Source organism: Euleptes europaea, chromosome 3 (genome assembly GCF_029931775.1).
Source record: "Euleptes europaea isolate rEulEur1 chromosome 3, rEulEur1.hap1, whole genome shotgun sequence".
Lineage (NCBI taxonomy): Eukaryota > Metazoa > Chordata > Lepidosauria > Squamata > Sphaerodactylidae > Euleptes > Euleptes europaea.
In genome coordinates, this window is record NC_079314.1 from 66,426,284 (window position 1) to 66,438,419 (window position 12,136).

Below are 12,136 nucleotides of genomic sequence, written 5' to 3' on the forward strand. Positions count from 1 at the left end.
GTCAAGTCATTCTGACTCTTGGCGACCCTACGAATCAATGTCCTCCAAAACGTCCTATGGTTAACACCCTAGCTCAGGTCTTGCAAACAGAGGGCCGTGGCTTCCTTTATAGAGTTAATCCATCTCATGTTGGGTCTTCTTCTTTTCCTAACATTGTTATCTTTTCCAGTGACTCTTGTGTCAGATTAGGTTCTGGGTAATCCAGGTTCAAATCTCTGATGTGATCTGCCATGTGATCTTTCTAGGTGACCATGGGCCAGTCACTCTCTCTCAACCTAACCTGCCTCTCACAGTAGTGGTTGTGAGGATAAAGTGGAGGAGGGGAGAGAGTGATGTAGTATTTGTTCCGCACTGGAGAAAAAAGCAGGGTACAAACATCTAAATATCTGCTACCCCTCTCATGCAAATTTGCCACCTAAAACAAAAAATCAAAGCTCAACCACAAGATGCCCTTTTTGATGATTTCTAGGTTACAAAGAAGGACAGTAAAGGAAAATAAGAGGGATAGAGAACAAGTAGTAGCAGAACCAACATAGCCCTGGATTGGGCCTTTGCAAGGCTTGTACCAGAGAAGCATAGGGCTGCCAAGTCCCCAGTTGGGGCAGGGTCCTGTTGCCTGTTGCTATTGGGAGGGGCTGTAGGGTCCCAGGTTCAATTCCTGGCATCTCCAGTTAAAGGGACTAGGCAAGTAGGTGATGTGAAAGACCTCTATCTGACACCCTGGAGAGCCGCTGCCTGTCTTAGTAGACAATACTGACTTGGATGGACCAAGGGTCTGATTCAGTAGAAGGCAGCTTCATGTGTTCATGTGAAGTGGAAGCAGGAGAAAAATTAGAAAAATGACTCCTTGTCTACTTATAGGAAGTTTTCATCATAGATTTCCTGGCAATTGCTAGAGCTACCCTTTGTCATTTCCAGGTAGCTCTAGAAGTCATCAGGAACTGTATGATAAGAACTTCATGTAAATAGAGGAGACCTTATTTTCTTTTTTACTTTTCTTCCAGGACACTGCCCCTCCCCCCACATCCCTCCTGCCAGCACTGCCTGGCAACCCTAGAGCGGCATAACCTCTGTCCCATCCAGTTGTGAGGAATGTTGTGTGTGTATGGTTTTTTTTTAAAGACACAAGATCTCGGGTGGGGGAATTCTTGCAAGTGGTAGAAAATAGAAGGTAGAAATTTGTTAAAAGTCACATGTGTGAAACCATGCCATCTTTTTCAGTCCAAGATAGTGGGGGAGGGCCAGTTAGTGAAGAGCTTTTATTTCCAGTATTTCCTGAGTCTGCTGTCATAACGTGCAAATTAAGCAACTTTGCCTAATTGGCTCAACTTTAGGTATGGCATTTAATTCCCAAGTTTAATATTAAAGTACAGCTTATCTTTTAGGGCATTTATTTGTTTAAGTGCTATTACTTTTGCGTGCTTAGATTCTGAATACATGCATTGGCATCTCCTTTCCTCTCTCTACAACTGAGAACAAACCATGAAGAGTTTAGTACAGCTAAGAACCTGACCTACCCCTTTATGACTTAAGCTGGTACAGTAAAAGCCAGGGCATGGTGTATTTTTGGTCTCTCCTCTAATAACATTCGTTGGCCTGAAAGAAGCAACTGAACACCCTAATCTGCTACAGAAAAGGTCTTGCACAGAGAAATGAAGGCCTCTCTTGAAACCATTTAAATGGTTCATCTAAAGCAGCCTCTGTTCTTTCCACAAACACCAAGTCTAGAACTTGACTTTCTACAAGACAGTCAAGACCAGGATTAGGGTTGCCAGGTCCCTCTTCTCAACCGGCGGGAGATTTTGGGGGCGGAGCCTGAAGATGGTGGGGTTTGGGGAGGGGAGGGACTTCAATGCCATAGAGTTCAATTGCCAAAGTGGCCATTTTTCTCCAGGTGATCTGATCTCTATCGGCTGGAGATCAGTTGAATTAGCAGGAGATCTCCTGCTACTACCTGGCAGTTGGCAACCCTAACCAGGATGCACATGAAATAGGTAATCCATTAGAGGTGTCATCCAGCTAGCTACTACAGAATGCAGTAGTGCCTTGTCTTCTCTGAGAGGAACTGCAAGACATTCCTAGGGAGGGAGCAAAGAGAAGTCTCAGAATGTACTCAGCAGGAGCTCAGACATGATATTTTTAACCTTCTGAAAGCAGTACAAGTATTTCATTAAAATAGCTGTTTAAACAAGCCACATCTGCTAAAATCTTTTAAAGGTTTAGGGAGATATTTTGTTCCAGATTCATTCCCACATGTCTGATTATACTACAGCTTTTTTCCCCATTGGGGTATATAAGTAAGAAAGCGATCCCTCCCCCTCAGTGATGTGAAAATGGCATGAAAGGGTAGATTTGTTCTTGTTGTGAGAAGTTTGCTGAGAATAACAAAACAACCCACTCCGTAAAGGCTATTCTGAATTATTGTGCCATATGTTTTGTGAACCAGAGTCAGATGCATGAAATGTTACGTTCACCGAGCAGTTGCAGATATACAAGTATATAAGCTAACAGAAGAGGGCTTTTGCAGGGAAGGGAGAACGTTATCACAAAGGAAGACCAGTATTCAAAGATTTTAGGCCAATTCACACATTATGAAGTCTTTGTTCTCTCCCCCCCTCCCATATTCGAGTTGACAAATATGCACTAGGAGTTTTGTGCTCTGAGTTATAACTGAATTCCCAGACACGTGCAGGCCTGATTTTGATCAGGACCATGGCATGTGCGGAGAGGAGGTTCAAGCATTTGAGGAGGTCCCTTCTCCTTTCAAGAAGGCTTCTCTCCCCCCACCCGGTGCCATTTTCCTGACCTGTACTGCCCCTATGTATGCTATTGAAGAATTGTCCATGTAGCCCATTGGGTTGAGGAATGGCTTGGGAAGGAAGGCTTAAATCCCTCTCTCACTGCAGTCCTTATCTGAATTGGGCCCATGCACACCTGGGAATTCAGTTCTGTGCACAGAACTCTCAACGAACGTCTGGTCAACAGGACCTGTGGGGGACATGAAGACTTTGTAATGTGTGAATTGGTGTGTGTTGCATTACATTGCAGAGCACTCATGAAAACAAGATCCAGAACTCTTCCACATGCTTGACTTACTCCTGATTTTCTTGGCAGTCCATCCACAAGCACTGGAATCAGTTTGGGCATGGTTCTTCTGCACGTCTACCCTCCCTGTGCATTTTCACATCAGTTCATTTTCTTCTGCACGTGCCTTCAATAACAAGTATTTTCAAAGGAGTGTTCTGTGTCATCAGTGCTGTCACGGGATAAAGCAAAGCGGTCTGGGGCCAGAACCAACAACAACAACAAAAAATACAGAAAAGCCCCCAGTTAAAAGAATAAACAATCAGATTGGAAACAGTGAATTGGCAAAGTCAGTGTCCCGGTCCCTAGGGATTGATTCAGAGTGCCCCCCCCCCATTGTCAGAATGTTTTTTGCAACTTGTCTAAGGGTTTTTTGGAGACATGACAAAGAACTGTGCCCCCCCAGACTTGTCCATTTATTGGCTTTTCCTTCCTGGACCAATCAGAACTTGGGGTACAACTTAAAAAGGTTGCATTATAACCAATAATGTTTGCTGAGTAAGGTTTTTATTCTGTTTAATCCCAGTTTAATTTTTGTATGCAAATCATCTCTTAAATAAATACACAAAACCTTTCAAGATGACTTTTGACCAGTTACTTCAACAGTATAGATTAAAGGAGGCTTGTGCTCCTGTCCAAAATAAGCCCCATTTGCAAACTGAAGTACTGGGTGCAAGGGGTGAAGACCAGGAATACTTTACCAAGGCAAGGATAGGATGGCCAAAAGGATGGTATTTGGCATATTGATTCTACTGCTCCTCTGCTGCATCCATCAGAGTAAAAGTGTCAACCCTCCTTACTGGAATGTAGTTTTGGATTTTATTGCCCACTTAAAACAGGTAAGCCTGTGTTACCCTAATACTATATTAATCCATCCATAGCAACAAAAGCTTTCATATTATGTATGAAGCTGAGCTAACAATTCTGTGTCAAAACCTTGGCATGTCCTTGTATAAGGTAGAAAATGATGCCATAAAAGCAGGATGATACAATAAATACTGCATTATACTACAGCTGCCCTGAACTGGATGACCCAGGCAAGCCTGATCAGTATGGTCAGCCCTTTTTAGTATTTGGATGGGACACCACCAAGGAAGTCGAGGGTTGCTACTCATAAGCAGGCAATGGCAACACCTCTGAATGTCTCTTGCCTTGAAAGCCCTTTGGTCTTTTATGCATGGGTTGGATTTCCCTGCTTGGACCTGGGTTCATCGAACTTTAAAGTAACCCAGGTTGGGGGAAACTGCATACATTGGCTTGAATGATCAGAGACAAAACTGTGTGCTAATCGAACCATGAATACAGAAAAACAGTCTCCCAAGCTCAAATCAAGGCCCACCCCTTTAAATGCTGCTCTGTAATTGACTTACTTTGCATTGCTCCATGTGAGAGAAGATTTCCTTCCCTCCAGACCCAACTGCCACATAAAAAAGCATTTTAAGAACAAAAAGTGGAACAATCTGAAAGGAGGGGGGGGGGGAGAAATCCAAGCCTTGTTTTTTAAAAAGACTTTCTTTTGCTCAGAAAGAGCTCTGAGGTAGCAGGAAGCACTTGAATCCCCACCTCTTTACACACTGCTTTGTGATTGGCTGTGAGAGAAGCCAATCTTCTGTTTTCCTCTCTGCATGCTGCTTTGAAGAGGGGGTTGGAAAAAGGGTGGGGCGTGATGGCGTGGGGAAGCTCAACCCGAGAACAGAGTATGCATGCTCTGTGACTCAGGAATGAGCCAGGATGGTTTAATTTGGGCCAGAAGAGGAATGGGAAAAGCCGGGTTCGTTTTGCGTTGAAACAGCATTGACCTTCCAAGGAATGAGGTATCGTGCATACTGGAAAATTTGATCCTGGCTGAAATTGGGAATAAAGGAGGTTAAAGCGACCATGCATAAATGACCTATGTGGTCGCCATAAGTCAGTGGCGACTTGACGGTACTTACCACCACCACCATACCACAACTTTGTAGAAGTGCCCTCCTAAACCATTCCATTCTACTATAGATTACATGTTAGATTATTTTATTTATTTATTTATTTGTGACATACTTTACTATTTACCATATGGTCACGAAAACCTAGACATGAAAGGTGAATAATTATAGACCCTGTTGTATCTGGTGTGGAGTAATGCATCTTTGTTGCTTATGTATTTGTCAGTTTCTACAAATAGAGGATCATGCATAACATTACATGTTCACTAGTGGTAGGAAAAATCCACTTGCTTTTAATTGGTTTAAATTGGGCTCTTAAGATTACATTGTAGTTCTATATTTAATCAGTACATGCAAGAATGGATTTCTATAACCTGACATTGAATAAGGGCAAATGTGGAGGGACGTGCAGTTTCCCTTAATTTCTTAGTAAATTATTTATTGGGCATCTGGTCTTTCGGGGGAGGGGGGGAGAAGACAACTTATATAATTGAACCTTGACTTCTCCCTACCGTTTGTTTCCCTGTGTATTCCAGAGGCGAGAAGTGACCTTACAAAATGTAATTATGCCAAAGAAGAGAACATTCATTTTGTGCACACTTGGGAGACCACCTAAGCAAACACGTGGAAGCCAGTTTGAAGATGCTGCAAGATAACATCTGATGATAAGGGACATAATCTATCAGAGCAATTAGATATGGTTCCATAACTGCCTACTTTGTTTCTGAGAGCGCAAAAGTGCACATGATTGATCATAGGGAATCAAGTCAGGTGTTTGGAGATGGTTCTCTAAATGTTCAGATGAAATGTTTTCTATGGTCTTCACAGGCACTGGGGGGTGGGGTAGCTTCAAAAAGAAGGAGAAGCAAAGGGTGAACCATTCTACTATGGGTTCTATTTCATTGATATTCATTGTGATTAAATCCCTAAGACGGAACCCTAAATGAGCTGAAACCATGGGAACCCACTGTATAAATGTAGAACCAAGCTGGAATAATAAAAATGAGATTTGTGTCAACAGACATTACTTGTTCATTGGTTATGGAACTGTAAAAAGCTCTATCAGAATTAGTTCTTTGTCTTCTTTGCATCACAGTTTTTTGTTTTAAAGTTGATGCCCGAAAAAATGTATCGCACAACTCACCTTCTCAACAGAATGAAGCCAGTACCAAATCTTCTGACCTGGATTTTTAACAGCTGATAATGTATAGTTTTAATTTTATGCTCTATGTTTTGGGGGATGGGGTGGTAAGTAGCATTAGCCAGGGCAGGGATGCGGAGGGCAGGTGCTCTGGGTGGCGGGCAGAGAGGAGGAAGGCTCAGTTGCCTGGAAGAGATGGCTTGTTCTGCAGTGTTCACGCCCCGTTCTCCCAATTAGGCTGCTGCTAGGAGGTGGGGGAGGCTGAATTGCCCAGCAGAGATGGCTCATTCTGCAGCGCACATGCCCCATTCTCCCTGATTAGGCTGCTGCTAGGAAGTGGGAGAGGCTCAATTACATGGAAGAGATGGCTTGTCCTGCTCCCCATTCCCCCAATTAAGCTGCTGACTCAGCCTTCCATCCTTCCTAGGTCGATCAAATGAGGACCCAGCTTTCTGGGGGTAAAGGGAAGATGACTGGGGAAGGCACTGGCAAACCACCCCATATACATAGTCTGCCTAGTAAATGTCGGGATGTGATGTCACCCCATGGGTCAGGAATGACCTGGTGCTTGCACAGGGGACCTTTACCTTTAGGAAGTGGAGGAGGCTCAATTGTCCAGAAGAGATGGCTCAAAATTATGTGTGCTGTATTTAAAAAAATGTCCAGAAAAAGGCTAGGCTGAAAAACTTTCTCCTTGGGTTGGGTTTTTATGTTTGCAGAGGAGTTGAGGGAATATTCAAACATTATAGATAAAATAATGTAAAAGTATAATTATTCATTAACAGTTCATAGAGGTCAACATAATGTATTCTATCATTTAAAAGAGTTGTTGATAATATATGTTGATTATATTCATATATATAAAGAAATAATATGGATATAATATATGGGGGGCATCATTTTGAACTTTTGCCCCCCTTCAAAAACGTAGATCTGTTCCTGGCATTGGCACCTGTTTAAGTGTCTCATTCTGGATATATTAGGTCAGTCATTATGGGTCACAAGAGGAAAGGAACACTAATGAAAAAAACTGAGGTCACCAATGCAGGAAGGCACCATTGATCCTACTTTTCCTCCTCCTACAGTGATGTAAAAAAGGTGGGTTTAGACTGTGCTCAGGCTGAGAAAAAGTGTTGGTTTGCTGCCGGACCATCTGTCTTCATTCTGAATTTGAGGGTTACTTCATAGAGATGAGGTCACCCATGACCTTTCTAAGCAAATCCTCTTCATTATATATTACACAGGCACTGTAACTTAAATAGAAGCTGAAGAAGAATTTCATGTCCTATTCTAGATTGTGTGCTACATGCCCAGTGTAAAAATAGAAATGTACAAAACACACTATTTCTCCTCTGAAGATTACAGTCGTTTACAAATAACAAGCTTGACGTTGAAAATTCCGAGAATTCTGTAAGAGGCTCTACGACATCTCATGTGAAGGATGTGATGGGTGTCCTTTACTAGATGCTATGATTGTAGATCTTTAGCAGTGCAATCCTAAACAGAGTTACACCCTTCTAAGTCATTTGAAGTCAAGGGCTTAGAAGGCTGAACTCTGCTGGGGACTGCACAGTTAGTATTGCAAAATTTTCCTTGCAAAGGACTTGAGAAGTTAAATCTCCTTAATACACATTTTATCTAAATCCTGCAATACATCACTTCTCTGCTTTAAGAATCTCTCTCGGCACCTGACCCATCTGTTAGATAAAGTTGGCCTGAAGCTGCACAATTGGGGTAGTAGAATTATTGATTATAATTGCTATGAAAGTAAATAACTCCCACCGAGACCACTCTGGACGTTGTAGTAACTCTAATATAAAGTCCTCAGACTGAGTGTGCATATAAATCCCTAATCTCATCAAATAGGTTATTTTAGAGAAGCAGACTGGATTAGTAACGTGAAGACACACAATTCCATTAATGAAATCCTGTCAGAATGAATTAATGACTCGCATCTGATGCTAGAGACAAAGTGTTCCAAAAAAAGTAGATGTTTAATAACTCATTGCACAAATCTGTGCCATCTTCGTTGATGATTAAGACCATCAAGTACGGTTGGTTACTTTCTAATCCACATTCTGTTTGAATAACACTGAGGTCCTGTTTGTCAAGGAGCTGTATATTCCCGCAGAAAGCTGTCTTTTTGCCTCGCCTTAAGTCGATTTTAAGAATGAACCTCCTGTGCCACAATCTGCTAGCTGTACTTTTATCCAGAGTTAAACATACCCTCCTGCTCCTTGGCTCCTTCCTGTCCTTTTCCATTTTGATTCCGATCCTCTGGAGATCTTTTCTTGACAGGCCTGCACACTTTTAAAGAGGCTGTCAAAATGGTGCTTTTCCGGCATGCCTTCCCTTTTACAGTTTTTAATTTTTCATTCTGGCGTGCCATTTAGATGGCCATTTATCAGCCAGCAGAAAGAGGTGTTGGATTATTTTTCACTCTTCTTGTGAGTGTGATGTATCTTGGATCCTTTAAAAAAATATTTCTTTTTTTATCTACCATGATATTTTTTTTAAAGAAAGGCAGTAAGTCCCCTTGATTCCTGTGGATTTTTTTTCATCCAAGTTCAGTAGAAATACTTTTAATGTTTGGGTTCTTAAAGCAAAACAGTGCTGTTATATAGAAGGTGGCAATCTCTGGAGTTCAAAAAATCTGCAGCATATCTGACAAAATTTTGCAACCTATATTACACACATTTTTGTATCACTCTGCCCCTGCAATTTATCTTCCCAATACACAGGTTTACATTTCCTGAAGTCCATGAATCATATGAACAGTTCTATTCAGAACATGTTCGTGAAAGATACTGGAATCGTGCATTCTTGAAATCCAGGCCATTCTTTTGCCCTGAGCCTTTGAATTTCATTGACTTGGTGTTAGGGCATGGGCCTTGCATGCAGACAGTCTAACACTCAACCTCTGGTACATCTAGTTGAAAGATCTCAGCAGGTGTCAGGCAAGGTCATCCATTGTCTGAAACTTTGGAGAACCATTGCCAGTCAGATAATGCTGACCTAGATGGGTCAGTGGTCTGATGTGGTTGTACAAGGCAGCTTCATGTGTTCATATTGTCTTGTGGGAACAGCCAATATAAACTGGCTATGTGCAGAGTGTCCTCTCACTTATCTAAGAATCCAGTGACCATTTTGATTTTTCTTGCATCTGTGTTGGACCTGGGAGTGAACTTGCTTTTCAAAGGCTGTTGGCTTTTGCTGGTATGACTTAATTCAGACTGAGTCATGTAGGAACCCCACCAGGAAACTATTCCTAGTCTTTCTAGATTGCAATATTGGCATTTAGCCTGTGTATTCTATCTGTCATAGATTTATTTTTGTAGCACATGGGAGAACTCTCTCACATACAGACACACTAAGGACTGAGTGTGGTGCATTCAGTAGAAAACCCCTGTTGCTGTATAGGTTTTAGAGCCATAATGCAAATGTCTGTGGCTTGCAACCTTGACTACTCCACCCCTACAACATGCATATCAGACAGAGGGTGATTAAGATGGAGCAGTTTATTTTTGCAAGAGTTAAGTTCGTGTTTATAATAATGGTATGAACTGTGATGTATCTGGTGGGCTCTCCGAAGGGAGGGTTGATGTGTCATTAGATGCAGGAGAACAGAAGGTGAGTTTAGGAAGTTAACAACATAACCAAGATAGAAAATGGAATGAGTGTGCCAGAGCTGATACCTTCTGTTTAATGGTAGTAACACTTTAATCTAGAATGTATACTGGGAAAGGGAGCCAAGCAGGCAGGCTGCTGGGCTTGCAGTAAATGGACAGTTTCAAATGAGACACTTGAGTGATAGGAAGGAGCCAGTGTAAGGTTAAGAGGGCATTGCCTCCACCTGCCTTAATGGCTTCTTCAAAAGACTTTCCTGATGTCTGATTTTTGAGCTGTGACTGAGGTTTAGTGCTGCATCATCTCTGTGTGTAAAATGCCGTCAAGTCGCACCCAACTCATGGTGACCCCTTATGGGGTTTTCAAGGCAAGAGACTAACAGAGGTGGTTTGCCAGTGCCTTCCTCTGTATAGCAACCCTGGACTTCCTTGGTGGTCTTCCATCCAAATACTAACCAGGGCTGACCCTGCTTACCTTCTGAGATCTGATGAGATCAGACTAGCCTGGGCCATCCAGGTCAGGGCGCTGCACCATCTGCAGTTGTTTATATTTTCATCATAATGTGTGTGGGTGTTTTGTATTGTTTTTTACTTTTAGCTTCCGGCATCATTTAAAGCCTAATTACAGCACAATGTGGCTGCGGTTCAGATAAGGCCACCTGAGGAAGGACAAGAGGGATTTTAGACAACTGTTGACGATTCTCTTCTTCTTTTTATGACTGGCTATGTGTCATATTAGTAAATGACTGACTGACGAGAGGATGTAAAACTTACACCTCCTGACTCTGGTTGACAAATTGAAACTGGGACCCCCAAACTGTTATATCCCTTAAAAGGAAAAAAGGGAGCCCCCCCTCCTTTTCAAGGACTAACAATAGAATGGGGAGGGGATGATTAACAAATCTGCATTGTAGAAAGTTGATCCCCCTTCCTTCCCTGCTCAGCTCTAATCCTAATCAGGTCCGTGATCAGCTGTAATTTTATTCTAAAAAATTATTAGCCACCTTTCTTAGAGAGCTCAATGTGGCTTTCGACATAGATAAAACACATTAAATACATTAAAAGCAAGAAAAGGCAAAGTTTACAATCACAACTCACAATGTTTATCTGCTGGTCAAATGACTGTAAATAAATAAACTGAAATAAACTGAACTGAACTACAATCACAACTCTTGAACTGCTAGTAAACTTAACCAAATGCGGTCCTAAATAAAACTCTCTTCAACTGCCTCCTAAAGATCAAAGGTGAGGGGGCCAGCCAGGCACACCTCCCTGGGGAGGTTGTACCATAATCCTGGGGCTGCCGTTGGAAAGGGCCTCTCTCCTGTATCCACCAAACAAGCTTCCTTGATTGATCCAATTTACAGCTGATACTATTCCCAGTCTCAACAATCCTGTTGATTATGCTCAGGGTGATTCATAGGGTTGCCAGGTGCCCACTGGTGGCGGGCAAACCCCCGGCAATTGCCCCCTCTGCTCGCCGACCACCTGAGGGTCAGCGGGCAAACGTGCACGTGCGCCGCACTTCCCGTTTAGAACCAAAAGTTCCGCCTCACAAGGGACCTTTACCTCTTAGTTTGAATGGTAAAGGGCCACTTTACCACTCAAACTAAGGGGTAAAGGCCCTTTGCAAGGCAGAACTTCTGGTTCTAAACCAGAAGTGCTGCACGTGCGTTGGCGCGTGCATGCGCACACATTTAAAAGCGAAAGCCTCCCGCTGGAGGAAAAGAGGGACCTGGCAACCCTAGCGATTCATCTGCAACTGTCCATACAGTGGTGACAAATCTGTGCTTTTCATAGCTTTGGCATCTGGTCTGCATCTAAATTCAAAGATGGCTTGGATCATACAGCTTTTATAATAAAATAATTCAGCAAGCACATCACAGCACTGGTTCAAATCATTTTCTATGGGCGAAAACGCATGGTTGCTTTAGCCTCCTTTATTCCCTGTTTCAGCCAGGATTCAGCCAGGATCGAACACATGTGTTTTCGCTGAACGTGTGTTCAATCCTGGCTGAATCCTGGCTGAAACGGAATAAAGGAGGCTAAAGCGACCATGCGCTTTTGCCCCATGAGAACATCAGACCTAGATGAACTACCTTAAATATATGCACTGGATAAGATTCTGTGGAGGCAATGGTGAATTGTGGGGAAAAAATAACTTATTCACTGTGATGCTGTTATCTGTCTGATTCAGAGGGCACTTTCTGCCAATTACCATCAAGTAATCTCTCCTATTTAATTCCCCCCAATTCACTTATATTCTAGGATCTCCCAGATGGGAAGGGGAGGGTGCTAAGAACTAAAGTTGCCTAAACAATTCCATATTCCAAGATAATGTTAGGACATCCACAGAGTTG

At 42.5% G+C, this 12,136-nt stretch overlaps 1 protein-coding gene across 2 annotated transcripts in view; it reads left to right on the forward strand.

Annotated features, from left to right (window-relative positions):
* The window catches only part of TMEM117 (transmembrane protein 117), a 238,634-nt gene that overhangs the window by 72,598 nt on the left and 153,900 nt on the right, over positions 1-12,136 (forward strand). The gene's annotated exons all lie outside the window — the stretch shown is intronic.